The sequence below is a fragment of the Aedes albopictus genome, chromosome 3 (genome assembly GCF_035046485.1).
Source record: "Aedes albopictus strain Foshan chromosome 3, AalbF5, whole genome shotgun sequence".
Classification (NCBI taxonomy): Eukaryota; Metazoa; Arthropoda; class Insecta; order Diptera; family Culicidae; genus Aedes; species Aedes albopictus.
Window position 1 is genome coordinate 423,715,365 of NC_085138.1, and position 20,625 is coordinate 423,735,989.

The window sequence follows — 20,625 nt, forward strand, 5'->3', positions numbered from 1 at the left end:
ATTTTTGCGATTTGTTTTTCTTCTCTGCGGGGCTCCGACGACGGGACGCCAAGCAGTCAGTAGTGTGCGGTAGTTCGGCAGCAGCAAAGTTTCGCGCGCTCGCTTTGCTAGATTTTTGCGATTTTTTTCATCTTCCCTCTGCGGGGCTCCGACGACGGGACGCCAAGCAGTCAGTAGTGTGCGGTAGTTCGGCAGCAGCAAAGTTTCGCGCGCTCGCTTTGCTAGATTTTTGCGATTTTCTTTCCCCTTCTCTCTGCGGGGCTCCGACGACGGGATGCCAAGCAGTCAGTAGTGTGCGGTAGTTCGGCAGCAGCAAAGTTTCGCGCGCTCGCTTTACTAGATTTTTGCGATTTTCTTTCCCCTTCTCTCTGCGGGGCTCCGACGACGGGACGCCAAGCAGTCAGTAGTGTGCGGTAGTTCGGCAGCAGCAAAGTTTCGCGCGCTCGCTTTGCTAGATTTTTGCGATTTGTTTTTCTTCTCTGCGGGGCACCGACGACGGGACGCCAAGCAGTCAGTAGTGTGCGGTAGTTCGGCAGCAGCAAAGTTTCGCGCGCTCGCTTTGCTAGATTTTTGCGATTTGTTTTTCTTCTCTGCGGGGCTCCGACGACGGGACGCCAAGCAGTCAGTAGTGTGCGGTAGTTCGGCAGCAGCAAAGTTTCGCGCGCTCGCTTTGCTAGATTTTTGCGATTTTCTTTCCCCTTCTCTCTGCGGGGCTCCGACGACGGGACGCCAAGCAGTCAGTAGTGTGCGGTAGTTCGGCAGCAGCAAAGTTTCGCGCGCTCGCTTTGCTAGATTTTTGCGATTTTCTTTCCCCTTCTCTCTGCGGGGCTCCGACGACGGGATGCCAAGCAGTCAGTAGTGTGCGGTAGTTCGGCAGCAGCAAAGTTTCGCGCGCTCGCTTTACTAGATTTTTGCGATTTTCTTTCCCCTTCTCTCTGCGGGGCTCCGACGACGGGACGCCAAGCAGTCAGTAGTGTGCGGTAGTTCGGCAGCAGCAAAGTTTCGCGCGCTCGCTTTGCTAGATTTTTGCGATTTGTTTTTCTTCTCTGCGGGGCACCGACGACGGGACGCCAAGCAGTCAGTAGTGTGCGGTAGTTCGGCAGCAGCAAAGTTTCGCGCGCTCGCTTTGCTAGATTTTTGCGATTTGTTTTTCTTCTCTGCGGGGCTCCGACGACGGGACGCCAAGCAGTCAGTAGTGTGCGGTAGTTCGGCAGCAGCAAAGTTTCGCGCGCTCGCTTTGCTAGATTTTTGCGATTTTCTTTCCCCTTCTCTCTGCGGGGCTCCGACGACGGGACGCCAAGCAGTCAGTAGTGTGCGGTAGTTCGGCAGCAGCAAAGTTTCGCGCGCTCGCTTTGCTAGATTTTTGCGATTTTCTTTCCCCTTCTCTCTGCGGGGCTCCGACGACGGGACGCCAAGCAGTCAGTAGTGTGCGGTAGTTCGGCAGCAGCAAAGTTTCGCGCGCTCGCTTTGCTAGATTTTTGCGATTTTCTTTCCCCTTCTCTCTGCGGGGCTCCGACGACGGGATGCCAAGCAGTCAGTAGTGTGCGGTAGTTCGGCAGCAGCAAAGTTTCGCGCGCTCGCTTTACTAGATTTTTGCGATTTTCTTTCCCCTTCTCTCTGCGGGGCTCCGACGACGGGACGCCAAGCAGTCAGTAGTGTGCGGTAGTTCGGCAGCAGCAAAGTTTCGCGCGCTCGCTTTGCTAGATTTTTGCGATTTGTTTTTCTTCTCTGCGGGGCACCGACGACGGGACGCCAAGCAGTCAGTAGTGTGCGGTAGTTCGGCAGCAGCAAAGTTTCGCGCGCTCGCTTTGCTAGATTTTTGCGATTTGTTTTTCTTCTCTGCGGGGCTCCGACGACGGGACGCCAAGCAGTCAGTAGTGTGCGGTAGTTCGGCAGCAGCAAAGTTTCGCGCGCTCGCTTTGCTAGATTTTTGCGATTTGTTTTTCTTCTCTGCGGGGCTCCGACGACGGGACGCCAAGCAGTCAGTAGTGTGCGGTAGTTCGGCAGCAGCAAAGTTTCGCGCGCTCGCTTTGCTAGATTTTTGCGATTTTTTTCATCTTCCCTCTGCGGGGCTCCGACGACGGGACGCCAAGCAGTCAGTAGTGTGCGGTAGTTCGGCAGCAGCAAAGTTTCGCGCGCTCGCTTTGCTAGATTTTTGCGATTTTCTTTCCCCTTCTCTCTGCGGGGCTCCGACGACGGGACGCCAAGTAGTCAGTAGTGTGCGGTAGTTCGGCAGCAGCAAAGTTTCGCGCGCTCGCTTTGCTAGATTTTTGCGATTTTCTTTCCCCTTCTCTCAGCGGGGCTCCGACGACGGGACGCCAAGCAGTCAGTAGTGTGCGGTAGTTCGGCAGCAGCAAAGTTTCGCGCGCTCGCTTTGCTAGATTTTTGCGATTTTTTTCCTCTTCCCTCTGCGGAGCTCCGACGACGGGACGCCAAGCAGTCAGTAGTGTGCGGTAGTTCGGCAGCAGCAAAGTTTCGCGCGCTCGCTTTGCTAGATTTTTGCGATTTTCTTTCCCCTTCTCTCTGCGGGGCTCCGACGACGGGATGCCAAGCAGTCAGTAGTGTGCGGTAGTTCGGCAGCAGCAAAGTTTCGCGCGCTCGCTTTACTAGATTTTTGCGTTTTTCTTTCCCCTTCTCTCTGCGGGGCTTCGACGACGGGACGCCAAGCAGTCAGTAGTGTGCGGTAGTTCGGCAGCAGCAAAGTTTCGCGCGCTCGCTTTACTAGATTTTTGCGTTTTTCTTTCCCCTTCTCTCTGCGGAGCTCCGACGACGGGATGCCAAGCAGTCAGTAGTGTGCGGTAGTTCGGCAGCAGCAAAGTTTCGCGCGCTCGCTTTGCTAGATTTTTGCGATTTTCTTTCCTCTTCCCTCTGCGGGGCTCCGACGACGGGACGCCAAGCAGTCAGTAGTGTGCGGTAGTTCGGCAGCAGCAAAGTTTCGCGCGCTCGCTTTGCTAGATTTTTGCGATTTTTTTCCTCTTCCCTCTGCGGGGCTCCGACGACGGGACGCCAAGCAGTCAGTAGTGTGCGGTAGTTCGGCAGCAGCAAAGTTTCGCGCGCTCGCTTTGCTAGATTTTTGCGATTTTCTTTCCCCTTCTCTCTGCGGGGCTCCGACGACGGGATGCCAAGCAGTCAGTAGTGTGCGGTAGTTCGGCAGCAGCAAAGTTTCGCGCGCTCGCTTTGCTAGATTTTTGCGATTTTCTTTCCCCTTCTCTCTGCGGGGCTCCGACGACGGGATGCCAAGCAGTCAGTAGTGTGCGGTAGTTCGGCAGCAGCAAAGTTTCGCGCGCTCGCTTTGCTAGATTTTTGCGATTTTTTTCCTCTTCCCTCTGCGGGGCTCCGACGACGGGACGCCAAGCAGTCAGTAGTGTGCGGTAGTTCGGCAGCAGCAAAGTTTCGCGCGCTCGCTTTGCTAGATTTTTGCGATTTTCTTTCCCCTTCTCTCTGCGGGGCTCCGACGACGGGATGCCAAGCAGTCAGTAGTGTGCGGTAGTTCGGCAGCAGCAAAGTTTCGCGCGCTCGCTTTGCTAGATTTTTGCGAGAGTGAGTTTTTGGAGGCAAAGTTTACAGGCCGCGTTTTCATTCGGTCGTCGTCGTTGTCTATTTGACTGCTCATCTTCGTACGGGGTGATTTAGTGAGTTTTTGGTGGCAAAGTGTACAGGCCGCGTTTTCATGCGGTCGTCGTCGTCTATTTGACTGCTCATCTTCGTACGGGGTGATTTAGTGAGTTTTTGGAGGAAAAGTTTACAGGCCGCGTTTTCATTCGGTCGTCGTCGTCGTCTATTTGACTGCTCATCTTCGTACGGGGCGATTTATGATACGATAAATGCAACAAACAACATTTTTTGCGATTTTAGTCAACAGACATTGAAATGTTCGTCACGTCAAGTGTCGGCCCAAGTTCCAAAGCCACGTTGGTTCAAATCACTTTATTTTCTCTTTCGTTAATTTTCGCACTTCGAAAACTATCTGAATGGTTCGTCATCTTCGATGTCGGCATGTGTTTTGTTTTAGTCCAATTGAAAATAAGTGGTTTGATATTAATAGGGTTGCATGAATCACTCCACTTACCAAAGTGAACTCATATCATGCGCCCTTTCCCCTCCCCACTAACAAAAAGTCCTTCCCATGACAGACGTGGAGACGCAGAGGTGATCTCGGTCTTTAGTAAGCAACGCACGTCATAATAACATTCCTTTCCTTCCTCAATGACCGTAAGGACGTGGCCGGCGCCGTTATTGACCTAATAAAGTTTGGAATTCTCGAAGATGCACATTGAGGACGGTAAGCTACTACCAAGCTCCGTCTGTTGGTTCCTAGTGCAACTTCGATTGTTCTGGTCAATCACGGAGTAGCAACTAAGAATAGTACGGTCATCTATGCTCATGCTAATATGATGATTGCAGCTGTGAAAACCATACATTTTGATTAAAAACTGGAAGAAAAAAATAAGTTTTCTTTAAAAAAAATCAGCTCCCATATATCTATTTTGGCCAGGGTGCTTCTAATTTGGCCACTCCCATAAGAAATACACGTGATTGGCCAAAATAGAAACCAAAGCTGAGAATATGGACAAAACTGCGGCAATGCTTCTATTATGGCCAGTGCCACTTTTAATACGAAAATCAAGTTTTAGCTTGATTTCTGCATTTTTCTAATAAAGTACAGATCGAAACCTCTCATTTAACACATTGGTAGTTTTTATTGGATTATTGGTTATTTTTATAAAAATGATTTCCCTTAGTCTGGCCAAAACCGGTGCCCGCACCCTAGGTGGTCAATTGACCACTCGCGGCGTTTGACGTTTGCTCACTACCGCCACATAGTGGTGGCCCGGCCAAACGCAGTAAGTTTAGCATTGGGTGATTACGTTTTTGTGACGATGTTTTTAATGAAATTTGTTCTACGTGTTTCGTCTGTTTCTCTGTGCTTTGACGGTTAATCTGTAAGTGCCGAATTTCGACATTTGTCAGGGTGTCTACTATTTGGAAAACCGAAATTCTCCCAGTATTTCTCAGATGATCCCTTTCATATTTTTTCATGTCATTTTTTTGTTTTTTTTTTAATTCTTTTCAGATTCTTCCAGATTTCTAGTGGCATTTTTCCAAGATTAGATTTTTCCGGGTTTCGTCTTTGAGGATTCCTAAATTTTGACCGATTTTTCCAGGAGTTTTTTACGGGGGTCCTACTGATTCTTTTCCGGAATTTCTTACAGTGATTTTCCCAGTATCGTTCCCAGAGTCCCTCGTGGAATTTTTCCCGAAATTCTTTGTGTGTTTTTCTTAAATAAATTTTTGACGGATTTCTTCCAGGGTTTATCTCCAGGTCTCTCAGAATGTATCGCAGATGTTGTAACGGAATTTCTTCTAGAGTTTCTCTCGGGTTTCCCAGTAATGCGATACCTTCTTCCCAAGAAACATGTTTTAAGTCAAATAGACTAGACAAAGTTCTTAGAACCTTCATAAAACCAAAATTCAAGGCATTAAGGTTTTATGACAGTTTTTTAAAAGCTCTACAAGACTTATCAGTCGGCGGTAAGTCAGACCGGACCATCTGTTTTTCAATGATGTAAGGAAAATGTCCCGCAAGCACTTGGGATGTCGAATCGATCGCATTATTTTCTGACATACTATAATTATTTTATGTAATAGAAACATTTGCATCAAAATAACATCGAAAAGATCAGAGTTGTCCAATTTCCTCGCTTATCTTTACCTGTTCAAAAAATCGCTCAGTCCACTCTGACTTAACGCCGACCAGTTGGTCATAAAAATGATACTTGGGTTGTGTTCTACTTGAGACTTTCCCAGGAGATCAGCCGTTATTACTGGGATTTCTACCACAGCTCCTCCAAAGGTTTCTCAAACCTTCAGGCCGCGCGCTGTTGTAAAAAGTACAACACTACCAAAAAAAACCTCGCTCGCCGTATACACCGCGAGCACGGTGCAGTTTTACACTCAAAATGGCGAAGGGTTAAAAAGTTTTCCACAAATTTTCTGTAGGAGGTTTTCTCCCGAAGTTTCCCTGTTATTTCTTCAAGAAATTTCCGTGAACTTTTTTTTTTCTAGAGTTTCGCCAGGATAACAGCTGGCATATTTCTCATAGCCGTGCGTGCGGGCGGTTGTGTTTTCGAATCGTCTGTCGTGTTTTTCTCGGTTCCGCGTTGTTTGGATTTGCCCTTCCGAATCGTAAAACGGCTAGTGATTCTACGCCATCCGGCGATGGTAACGAGTCGTGTTTGCGTAGATACTGTGATTGCAGTTCCGATGCCACAAGTGAATATTTCGAAAGGTTCGCGTTTTTTCGCGTGGGGTAAAGGGACTGGTAGAGCTACGCCATCCGGAAGTGTTTCGTTTGGAAAGTGCGCGTGACATTTGTCTGGACTATCGATTTGGGCATCGTTTTGAAAAGAATAATTGTATTATGTTTTTTCGTGCCAAAATCCTGCAAATCTTTTTCATTTTCCGTATTTATCGTGAGTGTGTGGGCGGTGCCGAATTCAGTTGTCCGGGAGAGTTGCTGACTGACTGCGTCCGCGACGGTGGTGAGACGAGGAGCAAGCCTGACTGCACTGTAATGACGTTCCCCTTACAACACCGAGGAACAACAGTTTCCAGATAAATCGGTGAGCCCGTTTCAAACTACATTTTCCCTTTTTTCCTTAATGGGGCATCTATAAACTTCGAAAACTTATTTTTAGTTACGCAACGTTTCCCTTGCACCCAGTTGTTTCATTTCAGAGAGCGAGTAAAGGCGCTTAACCCGTTAACGCCCAAGGTGTCTCACAATTCAAATCTTCAAATAAATTTGTTATCAAAGGTCAAGTTCCAATAAAATAAACATGATTTGACGAAAAAAATGGAAGTCTATGGTGTAGTTCCAAAAAAATTCTTCATTGTAGGTCTTCAATATCTGATAATTTTCTCGAGCTCTATTTCAGCACAACTTCTACGCTATCGTTATATTCTGATCCGTATAGATACAATACAGCTCCAAGCAAGTGAGAGAGATGATAACCACTCAAAAAGAATAGAAAAAGAACTTTTAAATTGGGGCAGAAATATAGCCCGATAAACGCCTAAAAGTGTGCAATGAATGGTCCTTGTATTTTCATGTAGTTTCGACTGCAGTGTTCAACATTTCTCAACATTATTTTTTTTGTAACAAATCAAATAAAGAGTGCTCACTATGTGTAGCATAACCAAACGTTAAAATACTGTAGAAGTTAGATTTTACACAGATAATGATTTCTAATAAAGTAATTGAGTTTTTCCTTTAGTACCCCACAACTCTCTTTACGTACGTAAACTTTTCAGAAATGTTGCATGTTTTCAGAAGAAAATCGTGTTAAAAACTGTTCCTTTCAATTTGTATTTTTTGACAGATACGTATTTCGACCTCAACTATAAGGTCGTCTTCAGTGTCTCGTACTTACAGGTATTCCACTAACACGCCCAGGTTCATCATCATTTCATGTTTTGATATAAAATTTCAACCAGATATACTCTACACGGCCTCTCTACTTATGTTTGCACTACTCCACGATTTTTTGTTCGTGAACAATATGTGGGTTTAATGGGCACTTCCAATGTTACAACCACCCAAAAATTTAATTTTATTCGATCTACCAATTGCAATTTAGAATTATGTACAAAAGTCTGAAAAACATAACGCTGGAGGCAAGAACATTCCCGGTAGAAATCCCTGAAGGAATCCCGAGAGGATTTACTGAAGGAATTCTGAGAGGCACATCTGGTAGAATTCTGAGGGAACCTCAGCTGAAAGCTTGATAGGAATCCCTGAAATAATCACAGGAGAAATCCCAGGAGGAATTGCTGTATAAATTCCGAGCAAGGATCCCGGCTCGTAGCAAGAATTCCATTAGGATTCACTGAATATGTTTCGCCAGAACACTTTGAAAGTATACTAAAATTAATCTGTAAAGTAATTCCATGAAAGAACGGTGGTTAAAATTTCTGAAAGAATCCTTTCAGGATTTTCTAAAGCAATTCTGACAGAAAACTATGCCCAAGCAACACACATGTTATAATAGAGTTACGACAGCGCAAGTTTTGGTTGTATAGAAGTTTATTTTACGTAATTCTAACTTTGTGTTAAAATAACGTAAAATAAACTTCTATACAACCAAAACTTGCGCTGTCGTAACTTTTATATAACATGTGTGTTACTTGGGTGATCTAGGATTACCTTAAAAAAATCTCGGAAGAAATCTATATTTTTTCATATTTTTCTTTCGGGAGGAATCCCTTAAAGAGTCACAGCAGGAATCCGGGAAGGAATCTCTGAAAGAATTCCAGCACAAATCCCAGAAGGAATGCAGAAAATAATAACTAAAAGAATCACAGCAATCTCGGAAGCAATATCTGAAGGAATCCTTGGAATAAACCTGGGAAGATTCTCGAAAGGAACACCTGAAGAAATGCTGTGAAGAATTCCTGAAGGTATCTCGAAAAAAAACCTCAGCTCATCTAATATCATTTCAATTCTTCACCCCACTCTCTAGCCTCTATCTTACTGTTTTCTTTGCTCTCTATTCCAACCCTCTATCATAACCTTCAACCCTACCATCTGCCATATCCTCTACCCTATACTCTACCATAACCACTGCATTATCCTTTACCGTACCCTCTAGTCTATATTGTGTTTAATCGTACCGTCTACCCTAATCTCTACCCTAACCTTTTCGCACCCTCCACCCAACTCTCTATCCTACCCACTTCCCTACCGTCTACCCTATCCTCTATCCTAACCTTCTACTCCACTCCCTCTACTGTATGCTACACCCAAACCCTCTACCAGACCGCCTTCTCCACCGTTTACCCTACCCACTACCCTACCATACTCATCAAGCCTGATCGATAGATACCCATATTGCATGGTATCATAGCTCAAACTACCATGCCATGGTTGCCATCTTGGATATGGTCCGCCATCTTGTATTTCAAAATGCCCTCGGATATTCATTTTTGAGTTCTACTAATGAAGCCCGATCGATAGATACCCATACACTGAATTCTTTTTTTACACGACTTTTTTTTACGCGATTTTATTTTGCACGATTTTTTTTACGCGATTTTCTCAAAGTTACGCGACTTTTTTTTACGCGATTTTGGTCATTTGCGGAGGGCAAATCGCGTAAAAAAAATTTCCTTTGGATTTTTTTTGCGCGATTTGTCGAAGTTACACGAACTTTTTTTACACGATCTTTTTTTGCGCGAACGCATCCATCGCGTAAAAACAGAATTTAGTGTATTGCATAGTATCATAGCTCAATCTCTCATTCCGTGGCCGCCATCTTGGATTATGGTCCGCCATCTTGGATTTAAAAATGGCGTTAAAAATCGATTTTTGACTTCTACTCATCAAGCCCGATCGATAGATACCCTTATTGCATGGTATTACATATCAAACTACCATTCCATGGTCGCCATCTTGGATATGGTCCGCCATATTGTATTTCAAAATAGCGTCGGATATTCATTTTTAACTTCTACTTATGAAGCCCGATCGATAGATACCCATATTCCATAGTATCCGAAGCAGCATTGCCGTTAAAAAGCATATATTCTGGAGTTTTGACCGCCATCTTGAAACCTAAGCCGCCATCTTGAATTCCAATAACCCTACTATCACATCCATATCCTAAGGAATGTGTATGTCAAATTTGATTGAAATTTCTTGACGAAACCAAAGTTATGCCGGTACATTGACGCACATACGTACATACATATCAACCAACATACAAATAGACAAACATACAAACATATAAACATACAAGCATATAAACATACAATCATACATACATTGACTTTTGTATGTATTGATAAACAACTCTGCCGAAGAAATGAACTATAAATCATTAATTATTGTCAAGATTCCAGGGAAATAAATTATTTTCGCATTGGAAATGTAGCTCATAGATCGTGACAATATGTAATCTTTGCAGTAACGTTTACGCCACCTAGTGAACCAGTCACAAACTATATTGTCCACTATAAGCAAGGTATGGGTGTGGAGAGCATCTTCTCTGAAGAAAGTATTCTAAAAATTTGCATAATTCTGGAGATATTCACATCAAAAGGACTGTCCTATTTATAGGACGCTGGGCGTTCGGGGCATCTGTCCTATAAATAGGACGCTGGGCGGATATGGGTTAAGCCTAGGCATTAGGGCCAGGAAACGGACCAAACACCTGTGTTCCATCCCAGGAAGCGAAGGACCAAGGGGTGACATTAACCTTCTTAGCATCGTCACCCCCATCGATTTTCACTCATTTTGCTTTCTCAAAAGCTGAGTGGTTGGTACGAGATGTCCCCACTTAATGGCTTTATTGTAAAAACAATAACGCTGCACAGTAGGCCTGGCCGCTTTAATGCTTGTAATGCATTTCCAATGTGCTGAAAACATTAATAATGACAAGAAAAATTGTAGAATTAATCGATTTTATCATTTTTCAGGATTCTTTCAATGAATGGCTGTGTATGTGTAGACTAGACTAGACTAGACTATAACAGTCGGCATATTTCTTAATCGTTCTCACGAGATTTTTTTAAGTTTCGCCTGAAATTTCTCCTGGGATGTCTCACAATTTTTTGTTTCTTTAATTTATCCTGGGATTTTCTCTTAAGATTTTTTTTCCGGAGTGCCTTTTAGAATTTCTTTAAGTACTTTTTCCAGGCTTTTCTCGCAGTTAATAGCAATTTCTTAAAGTGATCCTCGTGGGATACTTTTACAGATCCGATACTATCCCAGAACATTTCTCGGAATTCCTTTCGGAAATTATCCAGTGCTTCTATGTGCTCTTTTTTGAGATTTCTTCAACACTTCTTCTACTTTTTCTTGGCATAACGTCACCACTGGGACAAATCTTGCTTCTCAGCTCTGTGGTCTAAGGGCATTTCCCCAGTTATTAGCTGAGAGTTTCATTTGCCAATGACCATTTTGCATGTGTATTTCATTTGGCAGGCACGTAGAAATTCTATGTCACGAGAATTTCCATTAGAAAAAGTTCCTGAATCGATCGGGATTCGAACCCGTCACTCTCAGCATGGTCATGTTTAATTCCCTATGCTTTACAGCTGTGGCTACATGGGCCCTCGATTTCTTTAATAGTTTCTCATGGAGTTCTTTCATGGGTTTTCCAGGAGTTTTTTTTTTCAGAATGTCTGCTGGGATAACTTATGAAATTCTTTACTTCAAGGAGAAATCCCCGGAGAAATATCGGAAGGAATCCAGGTAAAATCTTGCGAGAAACTCTGCAAAACATATTGGAGTTATCTTGACTAGAATTTCAGAAGAAATCTTGAGAAAAACTGGCACATCTCGAAAAAGTTCTGGGTGTAATCCCATGAGAAACTGCGCAAACCTCTTATTCCGCTAGGAAATCCAAGAGAAATATCGGAAAACTCTATAGAAGTTATCCCTGGAAGACATCTGCAACAGTCTCGCAAAAATTCCAAGAATGATGAGTTTTCACAATTTTTTTGTTGAAGTTCCTCCCGAATTTTGCACGTTACTTCTTCAAGAAATTTCTGTGGGCAAGGGAAACTGTTGGGAAGCTGTACCGATAATCAGTATGAGAAATAATTCCTTAAGACACTTTGCATAAAATTTGTAAGGATTTCAGGTGGGAATCAAGCGAGAAATTATAGGAGCATATCGGGAAAAACTCTGGAACACATCCCGGGAGGTTTTTTCTACAGAGATCCCATAGAAAATTCCTGCAGAAACCCTGGGAGGATTTCTGGTAAGAATCCCAGGAACTAGACTCAGAAATCCCGAACGATCACCGAAAAAAGCTTGGAATGAAAACTTGGGAGAATTGGAAAAGGCAAGAAGTATCAGCAGAATAGCCAAGTTAATCGGTACCATCTGTTTTTATTCAACATTGTTGATATGCTATCGTAATTTCCAGTTTTCCGTAGGATTTTTATTGAAATCTCAACATTACTACACTATTAGCAGCTATTAACGAATAAAAATGAGATTAAAAAATACGCCACCAGCAGTGAGAACAGACATCCAAGTTTCAGTTTGTGTAAGGTATTTAATCTATGACCGTCTGTGGAATTATTGGCTGGACTTACTGAATACTCTAAAAATTTCTTCAGGAAGTCCTTGAGGAATTCCTTCAGGAAAGCCGTCGATGATTCCTACGGGATATGATCCAAAGATATCTACGTCAATTCTTTCAAGGATTCTTTCAAGAACTCCTCCAATGATTCTTCACTTTTTTCCAAGAATTTCCTTGGGAGCCCATGGCTCAAATGGACCCGGATACATCTGCAACCCATAATGGACTCCCAAGTGGACTGGAAACAGGAACAACCAACAAAAACACATCAATTTCTAAAAGAATTGTTACAGGAATTCTGCCAATTCAAGGATAAAAAATAAACAAATGTTTCGAAGATTTCTCCAAAGATATCATTGAGAATTTCTCATAACTTTTGCTTTAGAAATTCCTGCAAGATTTCCTTCATTAGTTTTCCTTGACATCCCTCAAAAATTCCATTATGGATTTGGAATTATGGATTTATTTCAATTTTTTTCCTATGATTGCTCAAGGAATTTCTCCAAAGAATTTTGAAGAAGTTCCTCTAAAGATTATATTAAAAATTCCATCAGTGACCGCTTAAAATTCCTTTTGGAATTTTTCCAACGATCAGCTCTAAAATTTCCATCCGGCATTATTCTCAGGATTCCTTCATGCATTTTCCCGATGATCTCTCCTGGAATTGACTCATGTTTTATTCAGAAAATTCTTCAAATATTCCTGCGGACTTAAGATAAATTTGAGTAAATCTTTCATCGCATTGTGGTTTATGTTATGTCGGAGAGACCACAATCTTAGAGCTTCACGGGATTTTCCGAATGCTAAGCTCGACGATTCACAATGCAGGTCAACTCGCTGTTCCTCTAATAAAATAACGTTTGAGTTGTCTGCTACGGCAGTTGAATGCTGGAGCTGTCCTGAGATTTCTGGAACAGAATTTTCAGGCATTGGATTTGATGGAATCGATGGTAAACTGACAAAAGCTGGTTCAGTATTAGTAGTCAATGTCCCAGAAGAGGTAGTTAGAGCTTGACCTGTAATTCGATCATTTTGTTAAATTTACAATAATAATTAGAACTCAACACATTTTCATACCTGCTACCGTTGCTTTCCTGACGGCTGCTGATAGGACTGGATTTCTCGCTGTGTTTCGCTTTACATGTAACTTATTGAACATAAACCGATATTTTTCACTTGCCAACTTCAGTCTTTTTTTTTTCCAAAGTTTATTTATTTCTTTAATTTGAAAAACGTTACAATAATTTCAAAATATGTCCAGGAAATTTCTAAACTGTCTTCTAAAAATTCCTTTACTATTGAATCGAGCTATTCTAATTCGTTGTTGCAGTTCTTCTAAACTTCCAAGCCCTTTTGTTTCTATATTAAATGATATAGTTTCTATTACTAACCATAGAGCTGCTTTGTTTTTGTAGTTTCTATTAGTAATGTTTCTACATAATATTTCATCTGGATCCGATATTTTCAACTTCATTTTACTAGTCAACACATGTTTGAGCCATGTCCATATTTTACAAGACAATATACACTGTTTAATAATGTGCCTCAAAGTTTCCTCATTATTACATACTCCACAGTTACTTGAACTAGTACCTCTTATATTATTAACAAACATTTTTTTCTTATAAGGAATAATATCTTTCATTAGACAAAAAATAATTGTTTTTCCTCTCGATGTTATAAAGTTGCTGTTTAGATTATTCAATAAACTATCCCATGGTAACTGCGGTAGGTCTTCTTGAGTTTTACATGAAATATTCAATCCTTCAATTATAAAATCATATTTTTTTTTACTCGTATCGAGAGAGGCATTCGATTTGATTTCGTTCGCCAACGTGATCCATTGTTTCATGTTTCGAGTTAAATGGCGGTTGTTATGTTGATTTAGCATAAAAGTATCATTGTTTAAACGGTTATTTTTTGGAGAAAAAAGAATATTTTTAACGAATAGCGCTTTAGATTTAGATTCAATATCAACTAGACCGAGACCTCCTTTATAAACAGGCAAATATAATTCATTCCTGGGAACTTTGAATATATATCCTTGCCATAAAAAGCGGCCTGAAATCGATTTCAATGTTGCTATTTGCTTATTATTTGGCGGGAAAACTTGACAAATGTACCACAGTTTAGAAAAAATATAAGTATTCAGAGTCCAAACCTTTTGAAACAAGTTCAAATTTCTTCGGTTGTGCAAGGACAAAAGATGTTTGATTTCGTTTATGTACTTATTGTAGTTTAATGTAGTTAATTTTTTAAAATTCGGATTAATGTGAAGGCCAAGAATATGCAGTGTATCTACTTCTTTGATAAGATGTGGACCTGAAGGACAAGAATTTATTCTTAAATATTGAGATTTGGAAACATTGAGTTTGATTTTAGAATAGATACTGAAATACCCTACTATCTCTAGCACGGTATCAAATTCATGGTTATTTCGTATCAAAATATTAATATCGTCTGCATAAACTATGAGTTTCACGAAACTATTGTCTATGAGACAACCTGAAATGTTTTCGTTTAACATTCTAATAAGCGGTTCAATGTAGAGAACAAATAAAGCCATGCTCAAAGGGCATCCTTGCCGAACTGAGCTGCGAATCGCAAAACTGGAAGTACAAAAACCATTGAATAAAATTTTCGAGTTTGCGTTTTTGTATAGTCTTTTCAGGCATCCGATGATTTGAGCTGGAAAAGCAAACTTTTCCAGAACAGCCCAAAGAAAATCATGATCTACACGATCAAATGCTTTTTCCAAATCAAGACTCAGGATCATAGCTTTAAAGTGCTTGGAGGTGTTTCCTTTGATCAACACATTACGAAGAGTTCTTAGATTTTCAACACAAGACTGATTTGTTATACACGCAGATTGGCCACTACCCACCAACTTGACCATCATTGGCTGTAAACGGTTCCATAAAATTTTTGCAAAAAGTTTATAATCGGAATTGAGCATACTGATCGGTCGCCGATTATCTAGATCATAAGAATCGCCTTTTTTTGGGATTAAAGTTACTACCCCTGCTGAAAACAACGCTGGTGGATAGTTCCCGCCAATTAAGTATGAATTGAACAAGTTAACTAAATCGTCTTTTAGCAAATCGAAGTGTACAGAATAGAATTCGTAGCACAAACCATCCAGTCCCGGAGAACTCCTCTTTGAAGCATGGATTAAAGCAGTTTTCAATTCGTCTACTGAAATTGGATCCATAAGGGATTGTTGATCGTTTTGATCAAGCTTGTTTCTAAGGTAACTTAATACGTTTTCGTAATCAGTGTCGGTATCAGGTGATTTTTCAAATTTTTGCTTAAAATGTTTGAATAAGGTTTCTTTTAAAATCGAAGTTTCCGAAGTCAGGTTGCCATTAACTCGCAGTTTTAAAATATTAGTTGCCGAACATCGATTGATACTTGTCGAAATTTGAAACAATCCTAGTTTTTCTTCAGATAGTAAAGTGTTTGGTTTGAATTTATATGAAGTTGCATTCATTCTAGTGTTTTCTAGCTGCATCAGCTTGGATTTAACGATTGCCATCTCAGAAAAAGTTTCCTCCCCATTTTGCTGCTTATCAAACAATTCCTTCAAACACTGATAGTAAAAAATTTTTTCCCGCGTTGACTGTTGATTGATTCTGAAACTTTCCGTTTTAAAAAATCGTTTAGCGCTATTTTTAAAGTCGTTGTTCCACCAATAGTTTAAATCCAATGCTGAGTTTCGAGTTTTTAAATTATTGTACATCGAAACGAATCGATTATTGATATCATCATTGTTCAACAAAAAAGAATTAAGTTTCCAATAACCGCGGCCAAGGAAGTTAAAAAGAAGTCTATTATCGACATTATAGGTGAGTGTAACACCATGATGATCTGAAAAAGCTAATGGCATTGTAGTGACATTTGAGATGCATCTCATAAAAGTGTCTGAAGAATAAATCCTGTCCAAACGTGATTTCGATCCACTTCGGTAAAACGTGAATCTTGCATTTTTTCCGTGAAATTTTTTGTCCACATCTAATAAGTTCAAAGAAGATATCAAACTTTTCAAACCAATCGAAATATTTTTGACAGTGCTATTGGAATCATCAGGATTAACTATACAATTAAAATCACCCAGTAAAAGGTTCTCCTTGCCTATCGCCAAATGAATCAAAATATCCTGCGTGAAAAGAAGGTCTCGTTCCTTTTTGAATTTGCTTCCCGAGTGTGCGTAGATGTTGATGAAGTTTATGTTATCTATACAAACTGAAGTAATTCTTCCGTTACTGTTCAACACGCAATTGGAATAATCGATGTTAGTTCGCAACAAAACCCCTGTTCCTTTGCCATCTTCGCTTATATTAACTATCGCTTTGTGTGACCTTATGAAAGAAAAATTTTCGAAGGCAACCTCTTGCAGAAATACCACGTCTAAATCGTTGTTCCAGATGAAATCTCTCAATAAAAACTTTTTAACTGTGCAACTAATTGCATTTAAATTTACGGTTGCGATACGTCGAATCAAGCATGGCTTCAAAACAAAATTAAAACTCAACGGTCACTCACAAATCCATAAATCGCGAAATAAATCAAGTCTCTGTAGCCATACATACCATCGGCGCTCACTGTCACATCAGCGCCCTTGAGTTCCACTTCGTGATCGGTTCTTCGATCGGCTTTCCCGGGTACTAATTACATCGATTGGGCTTACCGTTATACTGGACTCCAGTATCTGCTGTTTCTTTCTAGGTTTGATTTTCTCATTAACCTGCTGTATCCCATCAGACTCCGACGAGTCGTTGTCCAACGGTGAGTCCGGCACTCGTTTCAGTGGATTTTTGCGGTCAACACTCACACTGTCCACTGAGTCCTTGTTACTCCTGATATTTGATGGCTCTCCCATTGAATTTTCTCCCGCTTCTTTGGTCACTACTACCGCTGGCCTTACCGCGTTAGTAGTGGTGGTGGATTTCTCCAACACATCGCTAACTGGTCTGCTTGTCGATGGTACTGGAATAGTGGTCATGTTCAATGTTCCTGGTGATGTTGTATTCGCTCCGATCACCGTGTTGGCGAGTACGTGACTGTATTGGACGCCATTTTGTGCCGCTCTTAGACTGGCCAACTTTGGGCAGTTGACCTTCAGATGTCCATCATTTTTACAATAAAAACACCGATTTTTCAAACCCTCGTAGTAGATACGAGCTTTGAAATGACCTATGTACAGATTTGCTGGAAGTTCCTTTGAAATCTCCATGTGGACTCCTCTGACCCCGCTGTATACACTGTAACCGAAATCGGCTGGATACCTTTCACGTACATGTTGTCTGATGCTTCCGAACTGATTCAAAACTGCAGCAATATCCCTGTCATCTATTTCAGGTGGTAAGTTGAATATTCGCACGTACCGGAACAGTCTGCTAGCGATTTCGAGTCGTACTTGCACCTGGGATCCATCCTCGTAGTCAAAGGTGTACTGCTCTTCCAAGCCAGTACCGAAGCAGTTGAACTCATTTTCATCGAGAAATTTGATGTAAAACGCATGGTCGTTTTCGTCTTTGTAAATCGAATGCACACTTTCAGCTAGGATTCCCAGCCTGCCACCCACGAACCGTAAGACATCCAGATTCTTTGGAGCTTTTGCCGATGATCCGAAAACAATTTTCAACGTATTCTTCCTGGTAGCTTCCATTTTGGCTTTTTATAGTATAATCCGTTTAGACGATTGAAAACCTATCTAAAAGAAAGGCTTCGAGATAGTCGCCTTCGACAGTAGTCCGCGCACGTCTGATCGTATCGATGTCCGAGCGTTAACTGAGTTTTCGGTAATATGTGCTACTTTTTTGCATTTTTTGAATGAAATATCCATGTTTCTGAAGTAATGAAGTGTGACTTCGACTGAATTGAAGTTTTTGTTTACTATGGCTGACAGACAACATTATGTTCGAGCGATTTAATAAGAACAAAATTATAAATTTTTTGTTTATGTTGATTAACATTTTAATAAACGCTTTGGCAATCATAGATGAATATTTATCGTATTACTAGCTGTACCCGGCAAATTTTGTCTTGCCAACTGCGTTTTTTGACGTTTTAAGTTTCTAGCCAAGACCAAATCCCCGGTCAAAATGTATGGAAGATCGATTCTCAAAAACCCTCTATTTTTTCATGTTTTATGCCTCATAAACCTTCCTTGGGTGAAAACTAACAGAACAAAACCAAGACGACCAAAATCGGACATTCCGTTCGCAAGTTATGCGCGGTCCCACGTATGCCACTGCATTTTTATATACCGTATTATCCCGCTAATACGACACCGACTGTTGTCGAATAACTGGGGTAAACTTTTAATTCGACAAACTGGTCACCCTACACGACCATGCTCATTGAAATTTTGGCAACTCTATTTTTGTTTTTGTTTTGATTTCCGGATTTGTTATGGAACATAATTCAACAGATGTAGTTGTGGTGCGAATGTAAATCTCGTTTTTCCTACGATTGTTACCATCCTCAGTTCATTCCAGTTGGTCTACAGGCGGTTTGGGTGTCCAATAGCAACAACTCAGAACTTCCGGAATTAGCTTCTGCAAGAGGAGCTGCTGCGGGTGCGAGTATTAGCGCAATATCAAATTGTTTTGCATTTACAGTGTACATCGCTGTGACATTTGAACACTTTTTAATTCGACATGTGTCGAATAAGCGGGGTACGAATTAAAAAGTGTCGTATTAAAACGTATCGAACCAGCGGGGTAAGACGGTATATAGATACTGTTGTTTTAATGTTATTCAACGTTCTTGATATAAACATTTATTAATACTTTGTAGTTACATCACTTCAGCTAGTAGTTAAGCTATGATGGTGCTGCTGTATGAGATGATTATATAAACTCTGTTCAACATTATTTCAACATGTTCGGCATTTTTTGGAACGCATTGAATAATCGCTTCCAAATTAATAGAACCCGCTTTTCATAGATTGTTTATTAAACGAATGGGAAGCGATCTAAACCAATTTTTAAACAACGTTTTATAAACTGTTATTCGATAAGTTTTACACACAGCAACAACAAGTGGAACTAAAGCGAATGTATGGAGTGTAAGAAACATTTAATCTCTTCGTTATGCAATCTACATTGTTGTTCAACTAAAACAATTATTCAACACTATTGCTTATTAAAGGCTCCAAATTGTTTCTTGGTATTCCCTTAAAACATGTATCGTGTTTTTGCAGATCTATTAAACTGTTGGAAACAAAACAGTGGATAGCTGGCAGAAGGAATTTTTGCTAAATACTGTCCTGTTAATTTCCAATTATGAGATTACATTGTTATATGTACACTCAGAGAAGCAAACTATCGAAATTCATTAAAATACCTTATGAAATTTAGCCATAACTGTAAAATATGGATGCCATAAGAAAACCTTATGAAAATTGATCATTGATCATCATTGAAAATGTCATATTGTGACATAATTACATAAGATAAACTTATGAAAAGAGCATAAAAATCGTAAAAAGATGCAGACTGGAATCGATCCATCAACGTCAAGATCACTGAGCTCGTGCCCAACCCACACGGCTATCAACGCTTGGGAATATCGTGTAGCTAAATGCGTACAAAAGCCAAACTGTGAGTCGATTCTTCGTCATAAAGCAACCTTATGAAATTCATTCTAATCGTTATGAATTGTTTAAATGTTAAGTTAGACCTTATGATAATCTTAGGTTCATTTTGCTGAGTGTATTTAATTCTTTTCACTTTTATTTCTCGGGTTTATCATCAGTGGAAAGAATTCCTTTGTATTTAATATGACTTGCGAGATACAAAACAAGATATGGTTCCACTAAATCTTGATACCGTCCATGCACAAGAAACAATCCCACCTCATCCTATTCAAACTTTCAGCCGCTACACTGCGAAACGTTGATCTTGACACCATTATGACAATACCGATCCAGTTTCGTTACTGACGTTCGCGGGTGAAATGTGGGTGAGAAAGCTTTTTTTGAAAGGAAAACACTGTTCACTGCACTACTGCACTGTCGGCGGCGGGGCAATTAGCTTTAGCTGCCGGTACGTGCAGGCACTTTCTTTCAACTTTACCGCAACTTCAGCAGAGCCACCACGATCGTCACATTCAACAGGGTATTATGGTTCAGTTACCACCTGAAAATGCGCAAAAAAAAATCAGCAAACTTGCTATCACATGTAGTCGATCATCTTTAGATAACAGGTTTTTTCGTTGTACTGAGGAATTCCACGGAGTCATGTCAGTCGATCCTGAGCGACCATTTCAAAAATATCTGAAACTTTGCACAGTTTTTCAATTTCATATAAATCGCCATTTTTTGATATTAAACCTTCATATTCACTCACGACTAACTTTTCAAAAGGGTGTATGCGAAAATAGTTCTAAAATATTCTAAAAGCTGTACAGCAAAAACGGATTGTTCGATTGTTATAAATTTTTCAGCAAAGTTAGATAACTAAATGATGATTCCTTAGAAAATATACACTGTAAAAAATTTCTTTTTCTACTTTGAAAAAATATGATA